The 25,503-nt window shown below is 39.7% G+C and overlaps 1 protein-coding gene and 1 long non-coding RNA gene across 3 annotated transcripts in view; one reads left to right on the forward strand and one right to left on the reverse strand.

Moving 5' to 3' along the window:
- Nucleotides 1-25,503, forward strand: part of LOC119475267 (cell adhesion molecule 2-like) — a 252,243-nt gene that overhangs the window by 83,194 nt on the left and 143,546 nt on the right. The window lies entirely within an intron of this gene.
- Nucleotides 5,421-24,373, reverse strand: LOC119475285. Its single transcript, XR_005203752.1, has 3 exons — nucleotides 23,953-24,373; nucleotides 21,686-21,692; nucleotides 5,421-5,430 (listed from the first exon to the last, which is right to left on the reverse strand). It is a non-coding gene; the product is annotated as an uncharacterized LOC119475285 (long non-coding RNA).

Here is a 25,503-nt window from a genome sequence, read left to right on the forward strand (position 1 = left end):
TCTACCCTCCCTTACCTCCATCTCCTCTCCTCCTTCACATTCACTTTAATCCCATCAACACATTCTTTCCAGCCGTTCTTTCCCTCCCAATGTGTTTTCTCACCTCTTCTTCACAACCCCATCTATCAGTTTCGCTGTACTCTCCTCACTCATCTCTCTCTGCCGCCGCCGCCACCACCACCGCCACGCAATCTTCCCCTCGCTCTTTTTTTTGAGCCTATCATCAGACACCATTAAGGTTTCAGCTGTTCCACGGAGAACGACGGAGTCACTCTGACACCTTCAGTGGCGAAATTAGGTGGGAGGAGGTATGATGGAAGGGAGCAAATATGAGCTGAAAATGAAGAGAGCGAGTGAATTAAAAAAAACATATATATATATCAAAATCTATTCCGGCTAATGCCGAGACCAACTAGAAAGATGTGGAAAAAAGTGTGATGCATGAGAGTACAGACGCAATTTCAGATTGATGATGATGATGAATTGGGTGATTAAGAAAAGGATGAAAACAGTACGACAATGTGAGGAATTATGATGGTGATGATGATGCACATGCTTGTGTTATTGTTAATCTTAGTAAAGGACAACATAATGGTGAGATACACACTGGAGTAGCAATACTCTATCGGTGTGTGTGGGTCCCTATGCATCTTAGTGGGCATGTCGTAACATATAATTCATGACTTTCAAACACTCGGCTGCTCAACCATTTTATTTGTCTCTGGCACCTCCAGTTTTATGCACATACTATAGTAGCAATGCTGTTGAACTGCACTGGAGTTGCACAAAAAAATACATTTGTACAATATATTATGTACCGCATCTCGACTGTATGTCAGGTTATGTATGCCATTGAACCGGTATGTGTGTGCGGGAGAGAGGGAGAGTGAGCAAAGGAAAGAGATCTATCAAAGTGACACTTACAGGCTCGTAGACTCGTGTGCTGCTCAGCCAAAGTGGAGTAGAAGTCCCTCAGCTCATGCCTGGTACTCACACATCTATTTTAATTCCGCCGCTCACTGTCAGCCTTGCCTGACTAACATGTGATCAATATAGGCAGACATCCATGTAATTATGATAGATTGGATTTCTCTGAGCATGAAACTAGTGACGCGGGGCAGCAGGGGGATTGTGACACGTTTTAGTGGGACGTTAGGACTGTTCTCATTAGACAGCGTTTCTTGTTCCCAGAATGTCTGCAGTTCAGCATTTTTCTGCTACATCTGAAGTTCAGATCAGTCATGCAGGTCGATCCTTTTTCTATTCTATTCGTACTGTTTAGTTGCAGCTACTTTAAAAATAGTTTTAGTATACTGTAATTGTTTTAGGGCCCTATCTTACACTGGTTAAATAGGTTCTCGGTGCATTTGCTCATATGCAGTCAAATGGAGTTGTTGATGGGACAAGCAGATCCTTTTCCTCAGCAGAAATCCGCCTCTTCAATTTGCCAAATCCGCCTTTCAAATAGCAATGCGTCCGATGCAGGCGCACCTGGCTTTTAAAGGGAATGGGAGATGACACTCTGATTGGTTTGATTCCTGTTATGCCCAAAAATACACCTATGATTAATTAAGAGACTAAATACAACCACTTTGCCCCTTGCGCCTTACTTTGCGCCCAGATTATGCCCCCGTTTAACTAGCAAAAGTGGAGTTGGACACGCCCTAAATGCACTTGCGCCATGCACTTTAGACCATGCGCTGTAGACTGTTAAAAATAGGAACCTTAGTGCTTTGTGTGTTCATTCCATACCTTTGGAAAGAAACCTCTTTCTTTCTCAGCTTGTAGAACAAAGCACGGTTGCCATCAAGGTAACAAGGTCATCAGCATTCACTGTGTTTTCTCTTGACTATGTCATTCCCTCTGTCTATCACATCTCACACGTCCCTGGCTTTGTGTGTGTGTGTGTGTGTGTGTGTGTGTGTGTGTGTGTGTGTGTGTGTGTGTGTGTGTGTGCTTAGCATCTTGTGCACTTGTGTCAGTCACTTTTATAACTAGTGGAGTGTTCATATAATTCAACTCTCTCGTCTGTGCATTCTCATGGCTTATATGTGCATTGAATAGCATCCTTTATGGAGATACATATATGCTGCACTCCCTAGAAAAGGTGTGCTTTGTTCCTCTAATGGGTTGAAGGATTGATGGACGCAGATGGAAGACCTGACTAATAGTGCACCGCAGTTATTCTGCTTTCTGCACATTTCTTTTTTATACAACTATTTTCAATTAGATAAAAAAGAGGGAAATTGTCAAGTGTTAATTCTTAACGATTTAGTACATGCACTTATCCCCATGAGTGAAGATAGATCTAAATAGTAGGGCTGTCAATCGATTAAAATATTCAATCGTGATTAGTTGCATGCTATTTGTCCATAGTAAATCGGGATTAATCACACATTTTTTATCTGTTGAAAATGTACCTTAAAGGGAGATTTGTCAGGTATTTAATACTCTTATCAACATGGGAGTGGGCAAATATGCGTACTTTATGCAAATGTATGTATATATTTATTATTGGAAATCAATTACCAACACAAAACGATGACAAAAAAAAAGACATGCTCAAATCATAACATGGCAAACTCAAGCCCAACATGCGACAACAGCTGTCGGTGTGCTGACTTATCTAAGACACAAACTACATGGGATTATCATAAAGTGAGCATGTCTGTCGGACCCCTTTGAAAATGACCATGCCAGTTTTTCCTCACCAAAATTTTGCGTAAGTTTGGAGTGTTATCTATCCTCCTACGCGACAAGGTAGTATTACATGGTTGGTACCAATTAATTCCTTAGGCAGCATCTCCTGGCCTGCTACAACCAAAAAATTGCAAGTTGCATTAATGGGTTAAACTTTGACAGCCCTACTAAATAGATATTCATGTCAGACAACAGCAAATTTAGATAGATATTTTTTACAGATGCAGCCACCTAGAATTTCCCCTTCAAGCCGATTGCCAGCCAGTTCCCAGCCGTAGAGGCGTCTCTTTCAGCTGTCTCGCTTTTTTATGCATAAAAACAAAGCAATCTGTACCAGTGGTTAACAAAAAACTTTCATCATAATATTTTAATGACGTGATCATCATGATATGATAATAATCATTAAAAGTATGCTCTGTGTGGGAAGCACTCTTCCTTATTTACATACACATCAAAAACAGATAAACAGCTGATTTCAGGTGCAGTAGGCTACTACCGCTTCAGCTTCGATAATCATTGCTCCACCTGGTGGATAGATAAACAGTTACGGCGTTACGGCCTGGGCCCCGGCACGCCGAGAGGGGGAATTCTTTGGTGGCTGCATCTGTATCTCTGAAGTATCTATTTGGATACTGTTATTTAATGAGGAGGGCTGCAATCATTAATGGGGGCCTCTTTGTAATTCTATGCAAACAACAAACTGGATGAGGTATAAATGCACGTGTACAAAGTTCACGAGGTCCTTAATTACCTTTCTGATTAATCACCAAAGGCCAGGTCAAGTTGCACAGATCTGTGAGTAACAAATGAGAGAAAAGCACAGCTCCATTGTGGTTTTAAATGAAGGAAGCTGTGAGTGATTTGCTCTCATTCACTCAATAACATTCAGCAGATAGTTACCAGTCGTATTGTGCCTCAGGAAGTAAACAGAACATTTTACAACAATTGGACCTGTGGCGTGTACTGTAGTTGTAATTTTGTCAGTGGTTACCTCAGGGTGGAGTGGGAGTCAAGGTGTTGTGGCCGCAGGACAAAAGCATGCCAGAATAGCAACAACCATTGTGGAAATGCACTTTGAATGCAGATGCTGCAGAGTAACTACCCAAACCCATTTCATTACTGAATATCATTACATCGTGTTGATATGTGTGACATCAAAACCATAGAGATATCAGAGAACTTAGGTGTGCGACATCAGTAAAACTCATGCTGGATATAATAAAAAAAAACAGATGTGAGTATGTGCATTTGTGGTGCGTTTTGAACCACTTTGGGGATTGTGTACGTTGGAGCGCAGCACTACCAGGGAACTGAGGCTACGAGCTAACAGAAAAAGGTGACTTTGTAGCTCCAAAAGAGCTTTGAGATGGTCTTCAAGAAGGTTGTTCCGCAGCCTATAGGTGACACAACAGCAAAGGCATGATCCCCCTCTTGTGTATCGGTTTAGACTGCGGAACAGCCAGAAGCTTTAGGTCAGACGACCTGAGAGATCTGGAGGAGACTTGAGGGGTTAAAAGATCTGAGATGCTATTACGCCATCTCACCACTGCCATGAAAAAAAACAATACAACGTTGAAATCAATTCTTCATCACACTAGTAGCCGATGGAGAGACGCCAGCACTGTGAAAAGTCCAGCAGCTGCAGGTGTGATGCACAGGAGTGACGGATATCAACACATATGGAGTAACAGTATAGGTGAGAGGAAATATTAGTGTTAATAACTTTCTCCTGATCATAATGAATACAATCAATCATTCTTATGGGGAAAAAAAACTAAAATAAGGCCCAGGTTGAATATAACCAGAATGAATACTTCATCATATTTAGGACGTAAATGTACCATTACATTGAATTCATGCACCTCGATGCGAGTGTGATATGAAGTGGAAGCATAGCCAGAGCTGTGGGGGGATTTGAAATTTTCTGCAGCAGTGCACCTCCACAATAGCAGACTGTTTTTGTTGTGTCGAGTTTGATGATACAACGAAAAATGCAACATTTCCTATGCTGACAAGCAAACATCACTGAATAACTCAAGCAAAGCATTTGCCAATCAACACGCAGTAGCGCCAGTAAAAACATGCAGATTATTTCCTCTGTTTGAGTGGACTCCAGCAGGCCCTTTTGATGCTGTGCTGGCACCGTGTGCATTTATCCAGTGAATAACAAACAAGTCACACTTGTTTAGTTTGTAAGAAGTGCAAATCAAATTTCATTTCATATGTCAGTCACAGGCGCCCAGTGAAGGCAGTGTTCAGCATTCAAATCTATTTTTCAGTATGTCAGTTTGCACTGCAGTGTGTGAGTCATCAATGGTAGTCTAACATCACTTGAGACCTTCTGACCATTAATTGGCCCAACAGTTACACATTGTATTTGTAATTATGATAATAATATTGTTAGAATTTAACTTTTTCTTAGATTGTTCCATTCAGACTAAAAAAAAAAGAAATGGTCTGACATAATACAGATTAATGCCACAGTATTTTCTGCAACTCAGCCAATGTGCTTGTCCTAAAGACTGAATAATCATTATAATATAGTATAGAATGGCACAATTAAGAAGATCAAGAAAATATGTTTATATGTACGAGTATGTATTTTAAGTAAACACTGCGGGGGAGTGACAAAAAAACAACAGAAAAATGTGAAATACTCGCTTGCAAATATTATATGCGAAGGGCTTTTATTGTGAAAGGTGAGAACAAAAGGAGTGGATCTGGTCTGCGCTGCCTTTGTTGTTGAAAGGAGTAATAAAGTTTGCTGTCTTGGTTCGGACGATGGAGCCTCCGTATTGTTGTTGTTGTTGTATAATCCTTAATCCATAAATATAGGTGCAACTCAGCCGGTTCCGCACAATGTGATCGGTTGATGCCTTTATTCGCGATGCAGAAGCTCCGAAAAATCTACTTTGCTTTTTCACAGCATAATATTTGTGTTCTGTGTGAAAATATTCATGAGAAAAACAGCAGATCGGAAAAAAAATATATATCGACGTGTGAATTAATCACATGAAAAAAACGCCATCAGTGTGATCCTTGAATTCACAAATTGAAACCTCTACAAGAAATACCAGCAAAAAAAAAAAAAATTCACCTCATTATTTATAGGAAAAAAATGTAATAGCACCAAGTAATTAAATAAGTCACAGATTGTTGCATGAATCATAATGGGCCACAATGACTTTGGAGAGGGAATGCCAAATCAGAAATGTCCCAACAGAAGCAAAACCTAGCGAGCTAATGGATTTGTAATAATCCAGAGGTCAGGTAAAAGTTTTCCTAGTAAACATGAGAGCAGAAAATCCTTCTTTATACTGTAGAATCTTCTGTTTCTTTTGCCCTAATAGGACTGAAGCCAACTCAAATTTTAGGATTAACATTGACGACAAAACGAATAACGTGCATTGTTGGTGCTGTGAGAGCAAGAAGTATCTTTCAGAGATGCAAACAGATAAATATATCCACCTTAACCATTCATCTATGTCTCTGGGCAGATGTATGTATGTGTAGTTTAGTTTGGAAAGACATGTGTCTACATGTAAGCTTTAACTTCCTTCTCTCTCTGTAATGTAATAGGTAATTCTTGTCATATGAATATTCATGGGAGGGGGGGGAATGGAGAGCTACATTAAGGATAATGCCACAGAATGTCAATTCTTTCAACCAGCATATATACAATACATCCCTACTATATATTACTTCAGGGTTTGTCTGTGGAAGCAGTTTATACATCTCTATTATGCCATCTGTCAAGTGTCACTGGTTGTTTTATTGCCCTGTGTGCTACATTAGTGCCCCATAGCATAGAATTAGTTTAGTGCTGCGTATTTAAAGATTTTCCCATCTCTGTGTTAAGCTGTTGTTGTTTCTGAAGAACTGGAGTGGGGGTAAAAGGCAAAAATAGGTTACGGAAAAGGGTTGCAGAAAATTCAAATACTCATTACGAGAATGGGAGGGCGAGGAGAAGCCGAGCGGAGGCGACGCGTCAGCCGTGCTGCCAGACAGCGAAGGTTCACCTCAGCGCCCCACTAAGAGGGTGTTGGGCACGGGTAGAGAGGCTCGCTGTTCCCCTGTCTAACTCTGTCACAGCCTCCCTATGGGAGTCTGCCATGTGTCAGCAACCTTAATTACTACACCTCATCTCCGCAAAGATTAATGACGCCTCTGTTCTCCCGGTATTTATCATCTTATCTGCTCATTTACATTCCTCTGTGCTTATACTGTACAGTATGTGTGTGTGTGTGTGTGTGTGTGTGTGTGTGTGTGTGTGTGCCGCAGCCACAGTGGTGTGCTTATCCGCTGGGTTATTTTTGTATTTGTGATTCCCACTTAAGACCGTACTTGTTAAAATGAAGTGAAATGCCTTGAGAATGGAGCATGCTGTTAAACCCATTTGTTTTCTTAATTACCTGTTGTGCGCAGAGCTCCTGTTTTGCCTCAATGTTGAGGCCCTGCCTGGCGAGGCTTTGTGTCGGCTGTTGTTAGTGCGAGTTCGTGTTTCATCGTTGGTCTTTTTTTTTTTTATTTCACACAGCTTGTCGCGTGTGTTTACGTGTGAAATCTGTCTCTCTGTCAACGCCATTAGTCGCCCATTGTGTGACAACGTGCGCATGTTTGAAGCTGCCTTTGTGTGGATCATTGAGAATAGTTTACAGGGTGAGTACTAGGTGCAAAAGCTCAGCTACAAATAATGACGCATCGTATTAACTCGGCCACCGCAGCAGCTCAACCCAGAGAAGACTTTCAGACACCGTGTTTAGACAGAGACCGACAGAACAACATAATGTGCAAGGTCAGGCGGGTCTGTCTGTCTCTATCATCTTCGCTCGCTTTATGTAATATTTATGTTCCTTACTGTCTGCCCCTTTGATGCACACACCGTGACCCACCAGCCGGATCGCTCGTCTGGTTCAAATGCCAGTAAACTACAGCCTCGTTGAGGGACACTGCCTTACCGTGTAATTGTTCATTTTAATAGGGATCAAGAGTCAGGCCTCCTTCAATTTGCTACCTTTGTACGCCTGTCTGAATGCGTGGTGTGTCGTGCGAATCCATTCGAAGCCAATCCCCAAGTGGTACGTATTAATTCAGATCATTGTTCAGATGTGAATTGCTGGGAAAATTAGCCCTGATTATCCCGCAAGACTGCAATTTTATCCTTGAATCCCCTTTTCTCTCCAAGTCAGCAAGTGTTCATTTTTCGGAATAATGTCACAAATATAAACAAAATGTGAAAATAGCTGGGCAAGACGCTGCCAGCCAAATCACAGTTATTAATATCAATTTATTCCCAACCTCGCGTCTCTCCTGCAGTTTTTTTTTGCATAATCAAGCTGTCATCAGGCAGAAATGTAGAGATAGGGAGCTAGAAGGGTAGAAAGGGAAAATGAAAAAGAGAGATAAACATAGTTGAAACCTCAGGGAAAATGTATTTCTCTTCAATTCGCTCTGCGCAGTAACTGAGCGTGACACCGCATGGAGTCTGTCAGGAGTTTGAAAAGTATCTGTGCTGTGTGTGTGTGTGTGTGTGTGTGTGTGTATGCGCAGGGGGAAACACTCATTAAGACGGGCTAACAATGCGTTTTAAGGATGCGTGTACATAAGGATTACAGGCAGATCGTCAGAAGGATAATATAAGTAGACATTTGATAATATTGAGAAAAGCTTAAAATCCAGCTGGGAGAGAGAACATTAAAATGTCGCCGCTGCCAAAGATGACAGTTGTGTATTGTGCTCTTTAATAATTCTTATTATCTCTGATTATCTAAAGCACCAACTGAGAAGGATGAGTGTGTTAATTGATTGAAGAGTCGTTAATTTACATCATAATGTGGCGGGGAAAAAATACAACCCCGTGTGACAGATGACGGATGATGATAGGCAACTTAATTGCCGGGTAATTAATGCAAGCAGAAACATTTTCTGGGATATTGCAGTTAGATTTGTATTTTTTTTTTTCTTCCCAAGATTAAACTCCAGATTATATTTTATTTGTGAATTGTCTTGTATTGTGATTTTTAAGGGTTTGTTCAGACTCTTTTGAAATCTTGATATGAACCATATTGACAGCCATGCATAAGTTGGCTCAGTGATCTAATGCTTGTACCATATCTGTCATTAACAGTTTCTCATTTATCATTATGAAGCTTGCTGTATTATGAAGGCTCAACATGTTCCATATAAAACAGCAATGCATACAGATTAGGGCTGAACGATATGACCAAAATCTTCTATCACGATATAGGTCATTTCATATCTCAATAACGATATACATCACAATATAATATTTTTTCTAGTAATTCACTAAAAGAAATTGTTTATATGAAATAACCACAGGGTTGGGCAATATTGAAAACCCAACATTTCCAGATTTTGCTGCTTCATGATAAAAGCTTTTAAATAACAAAATAACGGTGGGCTTTTATTGTGAAGAATATAGGAAATAAAATGTAGTATTTTGGAGTATTTTCTCATTTTAAGAACTTGAGTGCAAAATGAACATAACAGTTTTAATTGAAATTGTATCAAAAAATTAAATAAATATAGGCCTAGCATTTATTGCGATAGAAACGATATAGAAACATATATACGATAGACATTTTTTATGTCGTTTTGACGATATATATCGTTATATTGCCCAGCCCTAATACAGATCCTTAAGAACATGTCAGCAGTCTGAGTCCGGTGCATTAAAACAGGACGTAGCAACAATCACTAAATATACTAATAATGAAATCTGTCAAAAACAATGTCAAATTAAATCATCACTTTTTGTCATACAGCTGGTCCATCATCAGTTATTGGATATTATCTCTGCTTACCAAGTGTTTATTAGCCACAGACAGCGTATGGCTCTGGAGCTGACGCATGGTATAGCAATTAACCTTGAGACTTTTGTACATGACAGCGTAGGTCAAATGGGTTATATATAGCCTATTACGTCAGTGGGTTGTGTGTGGTGTGTCTGCTTATGTGTATATGTGCACTATAAATTATAAATGCATTTTGTGAAAGAAGGAAGGATGACTTTTATTTATGTTTTAATGAAAATCATATTTCAAGTTTGAAATTCATTCATTCCAATCTCTTAACCGAAGCTATTTGAAATATGTGAATGTGATAATATGGTTAATGACAACGATGTGTCACAACAATGTCCAATAATGTTCTGTGCAATGAGCACATTTAGGTATTGAAAGTCCTGTATCAAGAATGGCATTTTTTTGGCTTCTCTTTAAATTGACTGGCATCACTTAACCTCCCAAAACGCTTTAAAATCTACTGTGTGGACACTTAAAAACCCGCGAGCTTACGGCTGTATTTTTAAGTATTGTGCCATGGTGTATTACGGTTCCAATATTCTTATGGAAATTGCACGAGATATTTCCAACTAACCTTGGGCCGAGAAAGGGCTGAGGAGGGAGAAGCAGTAGCAAATACGAGTATTAATCACGAGGCGACCTCACCAACACCCCCCCCACTCCCATCACCTCCCACACACACACACACACACACTATCTAACAGGAGGCCTCAGCCACATACATGGAACTCCCTGCCAGACAGAACCAATCATTCTCGGCAAGGCAATGAGATCCCTGATGAGCAGCATCAATAGTAATCATAGAATTTGCCGTGACGGTGATGGATTTTTATGCCTTTTTGCCCTCATTACAGGCCAGCCCGATAGCTTAGCTAAACTCCTATTTACTTAGCTTAACTCATAAACAGTTACAGCCGTATATGTATTGTAGTATATTAATTTGAATATAAGTATAATTCTTCTGAATTTGCTAAAACAAAAGTTTTCTTTTATTCCATTTTTACAGATTTTACAGACATTTGTATTCACTGTTATCTTACTTATCGACATGGCAGCTGATTGTATAACTCACTGATGAGGATTCTTCCATTAAGGGCATTACGTTTCAAGTTTAGCCGCTATGGGGGTGAAAACAGACTGTTTGCTATTATTCCACCAACTTGGCTCAATGTCTGTAGTGCAATGCTCTTTACAGTCAATTTCCTCTCAGCTACAAATGAAGATTTAAATTCATGTGAACTGAGTAGGCTGTTTCTCTGTCAACAGGCCCTTTCTTTGATCCAAATTTTGCTCTGAAGCCCTATTAGCAACACATATTTAATTTTAACACTCCTACAGTGCTAATGCTGGGCTGGAATTACAGTACATGCAGTAACAGCTTGGCTGAAGTAAAAACTTGCCATATTTTTCTCAAGACAGTTTAATTTGTCATTTATATGGCACACTGTAAAACAAACACTCCTATGTAGGTGTAACAGCTTAAAAAGGCCATCAGTATTAATATTGAATAGCATAATTTAACTTAACATTAACATTTAACATTAAAATCACCTCAGGGCACCACCTTTTTTGACAAAGGGAAAGAAAAAAATCATTTAGTCTCAATTTGGAACTCTGAAATTAATAACTACAACTGAAATTACCATATCAATAGTTAATAAAGGTTGAAGGGTTTTAGAGCTCTGAATAGTAGAGGTTGGTAGCATTCACTCTGCAACATTAAACAGACTAGCATACAGAATCAAAAGCATTTATTCACAAGATAATAAAGGTAAACCACACAATATTAATCTAACTAAATATCTAAAGTAAAAGTGAGTGTGTGTGTGTTTGAGTGTGCACCAGAAAGAATGTGTATGTTTATTCTGCGTGCACAAGCATGGACACACGTGGTCGTGGTGTGTACGTGATCAGTGGAGGATAATGACGCTGCCTTAAAAATGAGGGTGGTTAGTTTTGCATGCAAGACTGTGTCTGTGTGAAGCATCACTAGCATCAAGCCAACTACCCAATAACCTGACTACAGAGAGATCACAACAATAAAGCTCAGTGAATAATCAATACATGCACATTGACAAAAGTAAAGCAGTTCTCTGCTTACCCGTGTACTGTTACGCTATGCTATGTTATGTCTAGTTAACGTTACCAGGCCATGAAGGGAGATGGGGCGTACTGTCTTTGATAGCTTGGCTGGCGATTCCGTCGGTTGTTAATGATCCAGGCTGGAAAGAGTTGTGGTTCAGACGTTTTTTTGCTGTGCTGTGTTCCGATGGTGCAGGTCGGTGTTGGCGCTTAAAACTTGTTTACTCTGAGTTAGCAGGGTCATACCTAGAAGGCAACTCACAAGTTGCGAAAACACGCGGAAACTCTTGCAAGACTCGTTTCCCCGACATCCTATACTAACCATAGTGTCGCTGCCGCAGGAAAAGTAGTACACAGTGGTCAGAGAGCCCTCAGGTGAGACCATGGAAAAGAAGAACAAAGAAACGGAGGAGCTGGAATTTTGTTGATAAGATTACATCATGGGTTATCAGTAAACGTTGAATCAATGGGCAGAGTTCAGGGGGTATCAGGTTACAGTTACAGGAAGTGATTGGAGGAGAGGTGTGACAGTAAAAGTTCAAGTTTAAGTCACAAAATGAACATGTGTGGAGCTCCAGTGGTACCTACAAGATAAATGCTGAGGGGTTCCTGCCTGCCATTACAATGAAAGAAGCCATTTGTTTTAACCTCTAAAAACACAGGCCGGTGGTTTATTTTACACAGTAAAATAAACATTTTTTATTCTAATTTATTTTATATTCCTCCACTGAATGCCAATGAAACCTTACAAGTCAGCTTGTTAAGAAGTAGTAAAGCAAGAAAGCTCGTTTTTCTTTTGAAGCATACCAGTCTTCATGATTATCTGAATAAAAATGCTACCATGCTAAAAAGGAATATGCAACAACATAATATAAATACTCACATAAACGCGTCACAGTTTTTTCTCAGTGATAGAATGTTGAAAGTATTTCAATTAATCGGTTCTTCATCCTGAGATTATTACAGGAATTAGTGGTGACATGAAGTGAGCTCTGCAGGGGCATGGGAGAATGTAGGGGAAGGGAGGGTGCAATAACACCTTTACCAGGTCACGGAAGAGTGGAAGAGGGTATCTGAAGGTTAAGCTAAACTGTTGGGTAAACAAACACAACCCCGCAGCGCAGGGCGCTCTGTATGAGTGCTGTTTTGTATGTGTGCCTGTGGTATCAAGGGTATTGTAACCTTTGTTATTGCAGCACGCCAATAAGAGCATTAGGGTGCAAACATTACCCTAATTGGTCATTTGGTTCCTTTTTTTCCTAGCTTATGTGCATAGATTAAATTATAAACTGCTATAAAGCACATGGGACCATGCTCATCCCATTCTGTGTGGGAGTGCATACACCCACACATATGGATCTTATACGTCTGTAAACACATATGGTTCTAATTTATCTCCTGTACAGTAGAAATCCACACACGCCAGCTCTTTCAGACCAACCATCTACTAGTTTATCTCCCTTCTTCTCTACATACATACAATACCACTCTGTACATGCACAGCACACATAAGCAGACACAAACATTCGCATCGTATTCCCAACACCATGATTGCCTCAGTGGAGTCATTAGTGATAAACATGAGCTAATCATTACTAGTGGACATGTTTTTAGACTCTTAATTAAGCGCCGGTCCAGCCGAGAGAGCACAGCGTGTCACACACCTCTCGATGAGTGAAATACGTGACTCTTACTGCTCTTTGTAATTATTTTTTATCTCTGCTTGTTTTGTTTTTTTATTTTTGTCTAACCTTTGTTCTAGGGCTGTCAGACGATTAAAATATTTAATCGTGATTATTCATACATTTTTTATGTGTTCAAAATGTACCTTAGGCAGGGAGATTTGTAAATTATTTAATACTCTTACCAGCATGGGAGTGGGCAAATATGCTTGCTTTGTGCAAATTTATGCATATATTTATTTTTGTAAATCAGTTAACAACACAAAACAATGACAAATATTGTCCAGAAACCCTCACAGGTACTGCATTTAGCATAAAAAAATATTCTCAAATCAAAACATGGCAAACTGCAGCCCAACAGGCATCAACAACTGTCAGTGTGCTGACTTGACTATGACTCGCCCCAAAACTACATGTGATTATCATAAAGTGGGCATGTCTGTAAAGGGGAGACTCGTGGGTACCCATAGAACCCATTTTCATTCACATATCTTGAGGTCAGAGGTCAAGGGACCCCTTTGAAAATGGCCATGACAGTTTTTCCTTGCCAAAATTTAGATAAGTTTGTAGCATAATTTAGCCTCCTTCCTGACATGCTAGTATGACATGGTTGGTACCATTGGATTCCTTAGGTTTTCTAGTTTTCATACGATGCCACTTTCTTCATTCTAACTTTAAAACTGAGCCCGCTACAACCTCCGAAAGGTTGGCAGCCTGTCGGATTTTTAAGGTTAATTAAAAAGTTGTTGAAAATTAACTTTTTTGTCCACTTACCACTATGGCTGGTGAGTTCCAAAATTTACCAGCCACTCAATAGATTACTGTTTTTTTTTTTTGGGCTGATGAGTGAAGCAAATCTAGGAGCCGCTTGCATATTTTACCAGCATTTGGCTGGTGGCTGGTGCTGATTGCCATCCTTGCAAGTTGTGTAAGCGCGTCAAAGAAATTAGTGACGTTAAAACGAAATTGCGTTAACACAGTATTATTGCTTTAACTTTGACAGCTCTACATTGATCTATTCAAAAGATATATGGTATGTAGTCTTCTTCAGCTTTTAGTTATTTATTTCAGAATATCCAAAATATCTGAAAATGTGTGTTTTGTTTGAGTGAGTCCACTGAGAATCAAATCCCACCTCAAACTGTGTTTGCTCTTCTGTCTTAAGGCGTGGATCCTTTTATGGTTAAGTTCTGGCCTTTTTGATTATGCCATATCTAGAAGTAGAGTATTGAGCAAGAAGAGGAACTTTTTTTTTTTTGTCTCTGACGGCAGGAAGATAAAGGAATAACAGCATGAAATGATTTAATGAAAAACATGTAGACAGACAGAAGAAATTGACAGAGAAAAAGGTTTAAAAGAAATACGAGCGAGAGTTAGAAGAAGAAGAAAGAGAAAGAGAGTTTATTAGACAGGTTGTTATAGACTGTCTTGCTGTTGTTTCCAAGGTAACAGCTATGCTGTGTGTGGAGGTTGCTGTAACCCCTGAATTCTCAGGCATTACGTTTGGCTATGGGCTGAAATTGGCTGGGATATAACAGGATAACATCTAATCTCTTCAATTAGATCCACCAGGGGGCTTCCCACTGTTTGTGTGGCTGTGTGTATTAGCTAGCGTGTGTGTGTGCGTGTGTGTGTGTGTGTGTGTGTGTGTGTGTGTGTGTGTGTGTGTGTGTGTGTGTGTGTGTGTGTGTGTGTGTGTGTGTGTGTGTGTGTGTGTGTGTATGTGTGTTTGTTTGACAATCTGTTCTCACACAATGGGCAAAAGGACAATTTTGTCACAGGCATAGGTTGTCTATCGTAGCAATATGCATCATCCTCTAATTGCAATGCATTACACAGCACAATGCCATCATGGTACGGTCTGTGGAAATGGTGCTCTTTACATGAATGTCTCTCTCTCTCTTTCTCAATCCAATATGTTAGCTTTTTTGTCCTTTTCTCACACTCTTCAATAGCCATCTAAGCACATACTCAATACTCTTTACGTTAGCATACATAATGTATAATTATCTATGCTCAGCACTCCTCAAAGTGCCGCACTTCAACCGATTTCCAGTCTTATTCTCCTCTATCCTCCCTCCCATCTGTCCTCGGGGCACAAAATGTGTTCCTCTCATCTCTCGTGAGGCATAATTCTCCCTTTCTCACTCTGTCGTTCAATCTCCAACTCCCTCTGCCGCCTGCACCCCTTGCAACACCTACCACTGTGACGTGAATTAAACAAACACTTTGTAATTATTGTATAAGAAGTGAACTGTAGAACATAACGCGCATAAACTTCCCATGCAATAAGCAGCTTAACTCAAAATGTCTACTATAGTACGAACATTTCATTAATCACACACCGATTATTATGATCCAGGTAAACATCAGCATTTCACGTTCCCTGCACACTGATGATATCTGAGAAAGCTTCTAAGCAATTGTGTTACATGTTGTCTGAAGAATAATTATGAACTATTTTTAGAATCAATAGTGTTTCATGATTGCCTGTGAAATCTGCAGACTGCAAATGAGGTTGAAAAACTGTAACAATAGTTTATTGCTTTGGCCTAATATCATGTTTGACTAAGAAGGATGGGGCACTGTGTCTGTCTGTCTGTCAGACATGATATGATGTCACTTGACTGACTTTAATGAGACGTGAGAGGAAGATGGATTCAAGCACTGTGACTTTAAAAGATGTGCAGTAATTGACCAGATGGAGGTCAACTTTTCTAAATCTGAAAGGCCCTAATTAAACCGTTGCTCTGATTGATTGTTGTTGCACACATTCAGCTATCCTTACCATTAGTGTTACAGTTTCACTCGTTGGCCTAACAGAGGAGGGTAGATGTAAAGGCACGTCACACTAAAAAACACACTCTTGTCTTGTCTCTCACTTACACAAATTAGGGATGTCACGATATCAGAAATTTAGTAGTCCAGTGAAATTCCAGGATTCTCATCACCAATTCGATACCACGGTAAAAAGCAAAAGTAAAACAATAAATCCCACGTACTTCAACATACACCCCTTTATTACAATTTGCATACTGGTTTAGTTAGGAAGTTAAAAGGCTAATAATTCCCTCTCTAATATATTTTATATTGCTGTTTAAACATCTCCTTCAAACACTGGATTTATTCAAGTTTCTTGGTACCGTAGTATCGGTTCTTGTGACACCCATAACACAAATGATATATGTTCTATGTTCAAATGATATATGAATGCATTTCCTACCTCATAAAACACTTGAAAAACCTTTTTCCTGAATGATTTGAATCTCACACTATTTATTTTGACCTGTTCATTTATGATTTATTTTCACTAAAAAAGTGTGCATCGTATCTAGCTACAATGTACTAAGGCTAACAGTGTTCATTCAACAGTGTTCTGGTACTACACATACAAACACTATTGGCACCCACTCATCAAAACACCACTCTGCATCGCCAGTAGTGGTCAACTCCAAATAACACCTTTAAGTGACAATCACTGTGCTAATTTCCACATACATACTGTAAAGGAAAATAAAAGAAGTCAGGGGTTAGAGGGAGATTGCAAAATAGAGAGCATAAGCAAAGTGAGATTGTTCCAGAGACCGTTCCATTTCAAACAGGTGTTGCCTTCTCACAGGCTGTGTGGTCTTGTCCAATCACTACTGCAGCATACTGAAAATTGCATACAGTATGTTGGTTCAGATCGCAATTGATCTATAAATGCCTCCCTGTACTAGACCTAAATTTCCTTTCCTTCACTAACCCAACATGCATATTGTTAGAGCAACTGATAGGGTACTACAACACCAAAGACCTGTAGCCTCGGAGCGGACGCTGTCCCTGTCTATACATTGAGCTTTGTTACTGGGGCTGACTAAGGGCTATGTTACGTATGTGCTCTATTGGTCCACCCAAGCAGCTTGCTCATTCATTCATTCCTTTGTTGTTAACAATAACAAATATTCTTTCAAGTACATGGCCAAGTACATGGCTATGTGAGTACATTGTCCCTTTGTACACTTCTATTTAGACATTTGTGGATCTTTCTCCGTGTCCTTGCTCCGTCTTTGTACTACAGACTACTAGGCTACCATGCTGTGTTCCTACCTTTGATGGCTAAAGATAGATGGGTAGAAGGGTGGTGCATTGTAGTTGAGAAAGTGCCTGATTGTTCAGATTGGTACGCCTACATTATGATTAGGGCTGCAATTAACGACTACTGTCGATTAATCTGTCGATTATTTTCTTGATTAATCGATTAGTTGTTTGGTCTATAAAATGTCGATCAGTGTTTCCCAAAGTCGAAGATGACGCCATCAAACGTCTTGCTTTGTCAACAACTCAAAGATATTCAGTTTACTGTCATAGAAGAGTAAAGAAACCAGGAAATATTATGTATAATTATGACACAATCAGTAGTTATCCAGCTCCTCCCTGCTCCGCTGCATGATTGCTAGTCATTCTGGGATTTTGTCTCCTCCAGAAGGTCGTGTTTCTAGATTCCCCTACAGATGTTTTGTTTTCCAGGGACCAACATGTATGCACAATGGTTCTTTCCCCTGCCTACTTTCTTTTCTCATTTAGAGGTATGGTTTGTTGTGCTGTGTAACTGTGGATGTGTGCATGCATGACCCAGTGCCACATCCTTTCGCTGTGCTGATTTCATGGGAGGAGGAGTAACTCTAGTTATATAAGAAGAAGTAGAACCACCTAAATATAGGTGTATGTACATCAGTAATATAAAGCCAACCGAATCTTTCATTTTTCTTATTATTAATGTGTTTGTGGCTGCTTTATATCCTTTTCTGTTGCAAAACCAGGACAAGTCAAATGCACAATGTCGTTTGTGATATCATGACAGATTGCTATAAAAATGTCTCACTCTAGTAACACCATCACCATCACCAGCAGCAGCAGCAGCAGCAGTGACGACTGAGCTAATCAATCATTAGGTATAATCTGATGGTTTTCTCCCATGCATCCCACATAGCTGTCTTTGATTGTGATACATTCCAATAGTCAGAGCACAGATAGTGAGCATACACACACCGTAATATACACACACTAATGGACAACCCAGATTACGTTAGCAGTCACAGATAGGTTTCCTAGTGAAGGACACAGTCCCACCGAAAGGACAAAACAGTTGTTTCTAACCAATATGAGCACAACAGTCCCATTCATCACTTTCTAAAAATATTCCTCTTATTCAGTGTTCCATTTCAGCAGCTATCTGAAGCGTGTTATCAGCGGTGAAACACCCGTGAACAGATGTATTTGTGAGTAATACTCTCAAGTCATTAGATGCAGTTCTTTTTGTCTCTGATGTTGCCATATTCATTATTTTTCCACCACGCCGAGTCAATATGAAACAAATTCAACTATATTTTTTATTTCATGTATTTCGTATTCATTTGTCTCAAAAAACACCCTACATTTGTGTGTTAGTGGATTGATTTACTTTTGTTGAGGATACGCGCAAAGTGGCTGCTTTTGCCACATGAGGCACGTCTCACATTAACCCATAATGCTCTCCATGACGCAGCACTTTCAGGAAAGTGTTAGATACTTAGATTCACAAGTGAAATGTTCCACTTACCCGCAGGGAAACAGGTGTTTGGCAAATGTTGCAATGTGAGTTAAAGCAATCTTTTCAAAACATTGAGCATTTGCAGTGTGCAAAAGAGGCTTGGTGACATGCTTCTTTAATAATGCTAGGGTTTAATGTCTATGTTATTTAAAGGAACAGTGTGTAACATTTCGGGGGATCTATTAGCATAAATGGAATATAATATTCATGTTTTCATTCGTGTATAATCCCCTGAAACTAAGAATTATTTTCATTAGCTTAGAATGAGCCCTTCATATCTACATAGGGAGCGGGTCCTCTTCACAGAGTCTGCCATGTTGATCTGCCATGTTTCTACAGTAGCCCAGAATGGACAAACCAAACACTGGCTCCAGAGAGAGCCTTTCACGTTTTAATGTTACCTGAAAGCCAACGTAGTTCTCAGACACGCTTGTGAAACTGCGCTAACGTGAGCCGCGGAGTGCAAAACCGTGGTACCGCCAGCTGCTGTCTGACTTCCGTTGGTCCTAAAGTAGTGTTATTATGGTAAGGATGGCCTCTGAGCAAGGCGAATGGCGTTACCACGGTTTTGGACTCGACAGCTCACGTTACCGCAGTCTTGGAAAGTGAGGAGTGAGCGGAGGGGTATTCAGCTGGTTGCAATTTGCAACCACACCACTAGATACAGCCAAATCCACTGTACCTTTAAAAGAGAATGCTAAAATCTGATCTAATTCTATAGTGTACAGCAACACTTATGGACTCTGGTGATACCTGTTAAACTATAATGCAGTTGTGATTGTCTGTCTGTCTGTAAACCTTCCACATGTGTAATATTGTAATAACTTCAATTAAGGCATGATTGTAGAAATGACAGCCAAAGTCTCTAAAACATTTTGCTGCCTTGAGTAAAACTTCCCATGAAAATCCAGTATATACCATTACATTATCAGAATGTGCTTGCATGACTTAATCATGTAAATCAATGTGAAATTAATGTGAAAATAAAATAAAATAAAAAAAGATCCCAAATGGGAATGGTGGCAATAAAAGAAATCTGAGCAGCCAGGCACAGGGAGAAATTTGTCGGCAGCTGTCAGGGATGGTTAAAGATGCGGTTATTAAAAAAAAACAGCACATGGAGGAAAATCCTAGATAATTAGCAAACTGAATTCCCTCGCCGTAGAGATTTATTTTGAAAATGAATGACCAGCATTACAAAATGACAGACTAAGCTGTCCGTATTACCGACTCAAGCAGTATATCTGGTGGAGCAGTCATTAGTTGTTTGAGCGAGCCAGATCTTCTACCTATACAAGGGAAAAGTTAATCTGGCGGGTTTTTTTGTATCCCATGCGTGAAAATGTGTGCATACTATTCTGCAATCACAAAATTGCATAATCTGGCTAAAGATAGCCATAGCTCAGAAAAAGACACATTAATGCACCGCTATCTAATTTGAGTATATGGCGAGGGGACGGAGAAAGAAAGAAAATGTAAGCTGTCACTCACCTCTATCTACGCTCAGCTAGCAACGACAGTGTCATAACAGATCAGTCTCACTGGGGCTGCATTTAGAACATGTTTTTTTAAATATGTTTTCAACCTGACATCCACATGCCAAACTACCAACGAGGGAAAAATGTCATGGATTATATTCCCAGCGTCGAGTTATTCCTCCCTCCTAGGAATTCTCCCGTCTTTCCTGTAGAGCTGTGCGACCTTTAAGCGTGGGCTAATCGCAGTTTGCCCGTCTGGCTGCTGGGCCTTAATCCACTGACTCTCTTTATTCTTCATTCAATCTCTTTATTCAACACTTAGAGACCCTCGCTAATCTTTATCCAACAAATGTTACACACCGTGCCCGCTATCTTACTCTCCCTCACTTTCACATGCAAACATTTGCCTCTTTTCGCTCTCTCACAAATTGACTTTTTCATACAGTGATTTGCTCATATTGCACAACCTAATCAGGTCAAATCTAAGTCAAGATTACCCCGCTTTTGTAGCATCAGCACAACGCAGATAGTAATAAAGCATGTACGAGGTAATGGTGGAGGAAACACAAATCTCCAGGTCGTATCCGGAGACTTTATTACTGTATTTATTTAGCAATTTGTGTGGGAGTGGATGACAACTTTAAATGAGGAGTCCTGGGTGAAATTTCTTTAGAAATGAAGCTTACTTTTGACAGCCGGCATAAGTTTTTAAGATAAGGTCATGAAATGCGAGCGAGCGCAAAGCATTATAAATAAACATAAACTTTGTTCTCATGTGATGGCGGAGCTAAGCAAGAGGGCTGATGCTCGAGCTAGAGCGAGGTCAAGAGGTCTGTTGGCTCAGCGGGTCTGTTGCATTGGTACTGTAGAACAAATAGCTGTTCTGTGTGTGTGTGTGTGTGTGTGTGTGGATGTGTGTGTGTTGGGAGAGCAGGTGGGTGAGCGGGAGTCTTCTGTGAGTGTTGGGCTGTGAAGCAGCTGTCGGAGACGATGACTCTGACGAAGATGGATGAGATGGCTACACAAGGCGCTGTCCACTAGCCAGGGTACACGCTGCCCTAAAGCAAGACAATACAAACACTCATTATGTCTCTCTCTTTCCCTCTGTCTTAACCCTCTTTTACGTGCACCAGAAATGCAGCGCATCTCAGAAAAGGTAACTCTGAAGGCTCCCCCCGTGTCGCCGTATTGCTGAACTGGCAACCAGAATGAATGGCTGCTCTGAGATTAGCTAAATCTGAAAATCCTAATGCCATGCTTGTCTGTGCCAGCTGACACAGGACCAGACTCTCGCTGACATAAACAGTGTGTTTACACAAACACACACACACACACACGCACGTACACATCCGAGCTAGCTTTACAGTACACGCTGTTTTTCCTGACAGATAACATAATCATTGGATTTCTCCCCTTTTTCTTTGTCAACTACGGTGTCACCCAGCGGTCATCATCACTCAGGCAGTTAGTTACAACCCAGATCACAAAGATTTACCAATAGCACACAAGCTAATAGCACAAGATTTCTTTCTTTTTTTTTTTAAGAAAGATGCAGTTATGAAGAGTGAAAGAATGAGGACTTGTGGGCGTAGCGTATTTGTCTCCACCATTTCAGCTGTAGGGTTTTTGTTTTATTTATTTTTTGGGGGGATGTTGGAATGTTGCTTGACAGGTAGACAGATGAAAGGAGGCAGAAATAGAGACAGAGAGAGCAAAAGTGAGACTAAGGCCAGGAGCACTCGCACACATAGTCTTCCTCAGTAACACTCACTCGCACGCACACACACGCAGAAAGTGAGAGGAGCTGTCGCATGTCACTGCCAGTCACTTAGTCACAGAGGCGTGGACAGCCACCTTGTACAGAGTGCGCTTATATACAGAGGGAAGACAAGGACAGAGAGACACAGTGAGGGTGGCAGAGGCAGAGAGACAGCGGCTTGGAGAGCAAAACACATGGCAGCGGTAACAAAAATACCATCAGAACAGAATTTACAGAAACAAACACCCGGGCATGAAAACGTTTGACTGCTCTGAGAAGAAAGAAGATTACCGATTAATAGGAGTGCTTCTAGAAAGCATGCACGTTTCCACACCCTATTTTCTAACTTCATTACTTACTGTATCGTGCCGTAGTGGTCTTGCATCACAAACGGGCAACCAGTTACAGACATCTCGGTACATACTCTTGCTCTAAAAAGAGATGTATTGATTAACACCTCTATTTCTCCTGTGGAATGTGTTACATTTCAACACAGGGTACGCCGTGGATTTGCACGCTATAATAATGCATTAACACAAATTCCTTTTAATATGAAACTATAAAACCTAAGGAATACATTGGTACCAATCATGTCATACTATGCTTGTTGCAAAGGAGGCTAAATAACGCTCCAAACTTGCGCTACATTTTGTTGAGGAAAAACTGTCATGGCCATTTGCAAAGGGGTCCCTTGACCTCTGACCTCAAGATATGTGATTGAAAATGGGTTCTATGGGTACCCACATGTCTCCCCTTTACAGACATGACCACCTTATGATAATCACATGCAGTTTTAGGAAAATCATACTCAAGTCAGCACACTGACACACTGACAGCTGTTGTTGCGATTAAATATATATATACGTATACATATATATATATATATATATACGTATATAATAATAATACATATTACATATTTGAATCGATTGACAGCCCTAATTTGTAAATTATTACCATTACCTAATTGTGTATATTTTTGATATTCTACTAACCATTTCCCAAAGCATACCTTCAGATTTTTGATCTGTGATCTACCTTCGAAGCAGCCACTTGTTTCCATTCATGCCACTGGAAATCCAACTTAGTATCACTCCAAATCGTGTCAGTGTCACGTTTTGCCTCGCAGAGGCGTGAATATTACATGTGTGTACGTAGATGCAGTACCAGAAGGGGGCAACAAAACCATTCACTTAGGTTTAAGCAAAAAAAATGACTCGGTTAGGTTTATGAAAAACGTCATGGTTGGCCTTAAAATTAGGTACGTTAACTAAGAACAATACGTACGGAAACAACATATCATAAGTTGTGAAAAAAACATTACAAACATCACTAAAAAACACATCACTAACGTAACGTAACTATTAACTATTAACTAACTTACTAACCTAACTTACCGATTTCGAACACCGGTCTCCTGGTTGAAAGTCCAGTGTTTGTTGGACCCATCTACTTCCCCTCTTTCTACACTTTTTATTCTAGCTCACTAGCTCTGAGCGTATCATATTTACGTGGATGCATTTACATTGCAGTCAGTAGGGACTACATGTCATACAAATGACATGCCAAAAGCAAGAACAGTATTCTTATTGCTCGCTTTGGCCTTGTTCATTATCGTGTCATTCATTCGCCTTTTCATGCAACTACTGTAGTAGTACTGGTTGTTTGTGTGGTTGCTATGGTGTTTGACATATTTTCTATAGTGATTGGTGGCTGCTAGGTGATCACACAATAGAAATATATTGTCATCTGACCAAATAATAAGTATATCATATAGAAAACCTTGTTGGTGAACTGTGACTGAGAGTCAACTTCCCTCTGAGTTATATGGAGAGTTATGATTCCATTTATAAACCTGCTGCTTGTTAGGGCCTTAGATTGTGTTTACCATTGAGCTCTCAGATTCATTACTGCAGATAATAACAATGCTCACCACTGCATTTTATATGATAAGGTCAGTTGCTCTTCCTTGATTGAGAGACATAATAACCATTGCACATCTTTGTGGCTTTGGAACTCCATATTTAAGCTACTCGCCTGACTGGCTGATGTGTCGTCAACTTCTTACCAAAGCAGATTTATGGGAGATATTACTGTTAGTACGCCAGGCTCATACAAATATCTGTGAAGCCAAATCAAAACACTTATGTAACTGTATGGTAATTACCCTATACACTGCCCTGTAAATGCTTTTACTGAGCCTGCATTCTGTTTTTTTCTGTTATTCTGTTTCAGCTTGTGTTTGCGGGGAGAAATGCTTTACTGGACATTTTGTGAAAAATGTACAACAAATCACTCAGGTTTACTCAACGAGACACTTCTTTTGATGTGTCATGTGTACTGTAAATGATGCCAAAACTATAACAGAAGGCTGAAAAAGTGGCTGAAGAATAATGATAAGCTTGCAAAATAATGTATATTTTGAAATTAATGATATAAAACAACTTGTGTTGTTTTGAAAGGTAACACTAATAAGCCTGAGGCAGACACACTGATGTATTAAAAATAGGGCTGTCAAAGCAAATTCGTTTTAACGGCACTAATTTCTTTAACGCATTAATGCAACTTGCGATTTTTAGGTTGTAGCATGCTCAGTTTTAAAGCTAGAGTGAATATACTGGTATCAAACTAGAAAACCTAAAGAATCCAGTGGTACCAACCATGTCATAATAGCTTTAACGCTCCAAAATTAGGCAAAATTTTGGCGAGGAAAAACTGGCATGGCCATTTTCAAAGGGATCCCTTGACCTCTGACCTCAAGATATGTGAATGAAAATGGGTTCTATGGGTACCCACGAGTCTCCCCTTTACATGCATGCCCACTTTATGATAATCACATGCAGTTTGGGGCAAGTCATAGTCAAGTCAGCACACTGACACACTGACAGCTGTTGTTGCCTGTTGGGCTTGAGTTTGCCATGTTATGATTTGAGCATATTTTGTATGCTAAATGCAGTACCTGTGAGGGTTTCTGGACATTATTTGTCATTGTTTTGTGTTGTTAATTGATTTCCATTAATAAATATATATATATATATATATATATATATATATGTATTTGCATAAAGCAAGCATATTTGCCCACTCCCATGTTGATAAGAGTATGAAATACTTGACAAATCTCCCTTAATTGTCCACTTTGAACAGATAAAAAATGTGCGATTAAATTACAATTAACTGCGATTGAATATGGAAAATCATGCAATTAATTGTGATTAAATATTTATATATACTTATATAAAGATTTTAATCGATTGACAGCCATAATTAAAAAGAATATATACTTTTTTTAGAACATTAAGAATGTCCAGTGGGCAAAGATAACAAAGAAAGAGCCGTGTTTGGTGCTGATAAAGATACACAACAGACTAGGCCCCAATAGCTAAATAACTACACCCTGAGCCCT

This window comes from Sebastes umbrosus, chromosome 17 (assembly GCF_015220745.1).
Source record: "Sebastes umbrosus isolate fSebUmb1 chromosome 17, fSebUmb1.pri, whole genome shotgun sequence".
In the NCBI taxonomy this organism is placed as follows: domain Eukaryota; kingdom Metazoa; phylum Chordata; class Actinopteri; order Perciformes; family Sebastidae; genus Sebastes; species Sebastes umbrosus.